Below are 3,953 nucleotides of genomic sequence, written 5' to 3'. Positions count from 1 at the left end.
AGAGGGCGCTCCGAGGCTGCGGGGCCCGGGAGTCGATGGACTCTGCCTGATTCAGGAAAGGCTTTCAGGACCGGTAGCCTGGACCATCCGAACCGAACCGCGGGTCCTTTCTCAGAGGCTGCCCTGGAGCCAAACTCTGTGGGCAGGTGGGGCCAAACAGTTCTAGGCCTCTGCAGATAACCGGAGGTGCTTTTCCGGTGCCTACGTTGTGGGTTCTGGTCCCAGTCGGTGGCTGAATGGCTGTTTCTCAGTGCCTCTGTTTCCCCATCGGTGAAATTGCAGGGTTAGTATGCCCTGACCCCTGAACCCCTGAAGGCAGGCGGCGGGGGGGGGGGGGGGGGAGGGGGTCTCGAGGGGGGTCGTTCTCTGTCATTTCAGGGAACCCAACGGAAGGGGAATATCCACCCTCTAGAAAGCTGCCCAGAGTAACTGAAGTGCCGAGGGCTGACCACCCTGCAGACACGGGGTCTCTGATCCAAAGCTAAGAAATGTCCCTGATGATCAATATGAGAGAAGAAATTAAACTCAAGAATACTTTGGTAAATAAGAACATCAAATCACAGAGTTCGGGGTTGGGGTTGGTGGCCAGCAGAGGTGGGGGTCCCTTCCAGCTCTCCCAGCCCCTCTTTCTTGTCTCTCCCCTAAGGAGAAATTGTCAGGAGTCTCCTCAGCCTGGCTGTTCCGTGTCCTCCCCACTGCCAACGCCATCAAACCGAGTGACCAGAAACAGGGCTTTGCTCTAAGAGGAATTAAATGGAGCTGGAGGGTGGAGTCCCAGAGGCCCCACCTCCCATAGCCTGGACCCTGGCCCAGACTGTCCCCACTTCTGACTGCCGTGTCCCCTGTCCTCCATGCAGCCACGCCAGGCTCACACCTTCAAGTCCTCCAAGATGACTTCTCTGACCACTCCAGCCCCAAATGACCTTCCGGGCTGTGAATGCCTGTGGGTGCCACACTGTTTAGCACTAACATCCTGTGCTGTCTTATCGGCTTTGCTGTTGTTTTATATGAATATGTCTCGTCCCTGAAATCAGACTGTATGACAGACAGAAAGAGTTTATCACTGTGTATTGCCAGGGGTTCGGGGCAGTGTTGAGCCCATGGCAGTTCCTCCATGGAGAACACCCAGAGCTGCCTTAATGTCCGCTTTGGAACAAGATGGGGTAACAATGTACAGTGGCCTGCCCTGTGTACCCCTCCTCCCACCCCGCTACATTTCTGACTACATTTCTGAGCACTCTCCACCTCGTTCGCTCTGTTCCAGCGTCTTTGTATTCCTTGCGCTCTCCAGGTGCTTCTCTGCCTCTGGGCATTTGCACATGCTGCTGTTCTCTTGGCCTGGACTGTACACAATCACATTCACCATATTCACTCCCTCCCTCATTGTCCATCAGGTCCCTGCTCTTTCAGCTTATCAGAGTGGCCATCCCTGCTAACCCTACATAAGACAACATAAGCCCCCACCCACACTGCCTCTGCTTATGTTTCATCTCGGCACTTAGCACCCTGACACATTCTTGTTTGTGTGTGTATTGCTCCTCTGCCTCCCTAGAAGGTAAGTTCCATGAGGGCGGGAACTTGGTCTGTTTTGTTCACTCCAAACTTAGGGCAGCAGGGACTCAATCAATATTGTTGGCTGTTGTTAACAGCAGATGGTGGGGACAGTACCCAGTCTGCTGGCTTTCACATATCTTCCATTTAAAACCCAGAAAATAGAAGCTGAGGCAGACATAAGCCGGGAGCTGTGTTGGAGGGGAAGCGTTCAGTAACTTGAAGATAGCTCTCTTTCCAGCCTCCATGTCTGCACGCAGCTGTGGGGCCACAGGAGTCATGGGGTTTTGATACCCCATCCCTCCCTGCCCCTTCTAGGGTCAGAAGAGAACCCTCACATTCTGGAAAAGGGAGAAGCTTAGGCCTGGGCTCATTGCAGAATTGCTGCAGTTCTGTTAGTAGTCACCAGATGGCGCCCCAGACGCCCGCCGTCTCCTTCTTCTGAGCGCTCAAAGGTTTCCGCTTTAAACCCTTGGACCAGTGTTTCTTACTCTTCCTCTCCGTGCAGGTGAAAGCTCCTTCAGAGACTATGAGGCAGGACCCGTTGGTCAGGGTTTGACATGCTTGAAGATCCAAGACCTGGGACATTAACTGGGGGCCCAAACTGGGAGCTGTGACGTGGGTAAAGCCGACAGAGATGAATGCAACTGCTGTTTGAAAAGAGAACCCCACATTCAGCTCTCAAAACTAACAGGAGGCCCTGACCGGTTTGGCTCAGTGGATAGAGCGTCGGCCTGCGGACTGAAGGGTCCCAGGTTCAGTTCCGGCCAAGGGCATGTACCTTGGTTGTGGGCACATCCCCAGTAGGAGGTGTGCAGGAGGCGGCTGGTCAATGTTTCTCTCTCATCGATGTTTCTAACTCTCTATCCCTCTCCCTTCCTCTCAATAAAAATATATTTTTAAAAAAACTAACAGGAGGCTGAGGACATTCCTCAGTGTGTGTGTATGTGTGTGTGTGTGTGTGTGAGAGAGAGAGAGAGAGAGAGAGAGAGAGACCAGATAGCCCATACATCAGGGTCTCAGAGCTCATCTCTCTGTCCCACTGTCTGAGGGTTTGGACTGATAAAACTGTACTCACAACACCTGGTGAGGGAGAACATTCGCACCTGCAGAGGGAGAGGGCTGGGGAGAAGCCTCTGTCCGGAGGTGCCTCCTGGCGTGTCTAGGGAGAACCTGGAGGGACCATTGGTGGCTGTGCTGTGCGTGTGCCTGCCCCGCTCTGGTATTTCTGCCCAGATGACAGGGGCTCTGCCATGAGGGTGAGCAGGTCCACACAGCAGCATCTCTGAGAGCGTCTGTCATGGACACACACGTGGTGCCAGTGTGCTGAGCCTCTATTTGATTGTGTGTGACGTGTGGCCTGCGTGTATGGGCTCCACTCATGGCCCAGACAGGAGGCGTGCGTATGTGTACGTGTGCTTGTGAGTGGTGTACCTCTTGTGATCTCCCTCTCCTGGGGCTCAGACAAGGCCAGCTTGCTCTCTGCCTCCCGGATATTTTACTTCTCTATCAACCAGCGTCCTTCCAGGCTGCTGCTCTCTCGTTTTATACTGCACCTGCCTTTCTCCCAGGCCTAGCATGCCTTAGGGGAGGTTGTTTATGTCTTCAATTAAAAGAAGAAAGGCCCTGGGAGCCTGAACATTTGAAATTACCACGTAGTAAAACTGCTCCAACATTCATGAAACCATAAACCTCACCATGGTGTCCCAGCTACCCCCAGCCCCGATTCCTCAGGGGTCACCCCTCTCCTGAGGCTGGGGGGTCTGTGGCCAGAGAGACCCTGTGTATCTGTTTGCATGTATGAGCTTGTATTAAACGTTCACGTCCCAAACGTCTTTTCTGCCTCAGTGGGGTTACAGGGAAGTCTAGAAATCGGAAAGCCCAGACCCCAGCACCCTCTCCCTGGCTGTGTGACCTGGACAAGGCCCCTCGCCCTGCTGGGCCTCAGACTTTCCTCCCTGGAAAACGAAGCTGGTGCACTCTGTGACTGGAAGCGCCTCCCTGCTCCGGCCTGTGTGATCTGAGGCCCTGAACCTTCTACAGTGAGTCTAGGAGTCGGTGTCAGCCCCCCTCGGCAGGAGAAGGCGAAGGTTGGCAGGATCCCTCCTGGGACAGTGCTTCCTCCGCAGCACCGCCTGACACGGACAAAGGCCCAGAGAGCTGTGCTGAACACGGACACGTGCTCACCACCGAGTGCGGTGATCGGCTCCCAGAACACCCCAAACCTCCAGGAAGGAATTGATGAGAGCTTGTCTCGCAGCCCTGCACAGTAATTACTGGTGTTCGTAATGATGCCCCAAGGCATTACATTCCCCTGACATGCCTTCGGAATCATCAAAGGAAGATTAAACCATGCCTTGTATAATTGCTCTTTGAAATACCTTCTATTTTATTCTCTTGCT

This window comes from Myotis yumanensis, unplaced genomic scaffold, assembly GCF_028538775.1.
Source record: "Myotis yumanensis isolate MYYU_CA2020_CCGP unplaced genomic scaffold, mMyoYum1.0.hap1 SCAF_16, whole genome shotgun sequence".
In the NCBI taxonomy this organism is placed as follows: Eukaryota; Metazoa; Chordata; class Mammalia; order Chiroptera; family Vespertilionidae; genus Myotis; species Myotis yumanensis.
Note: the sequence above shows the minus strand (reverse complement) of the source record.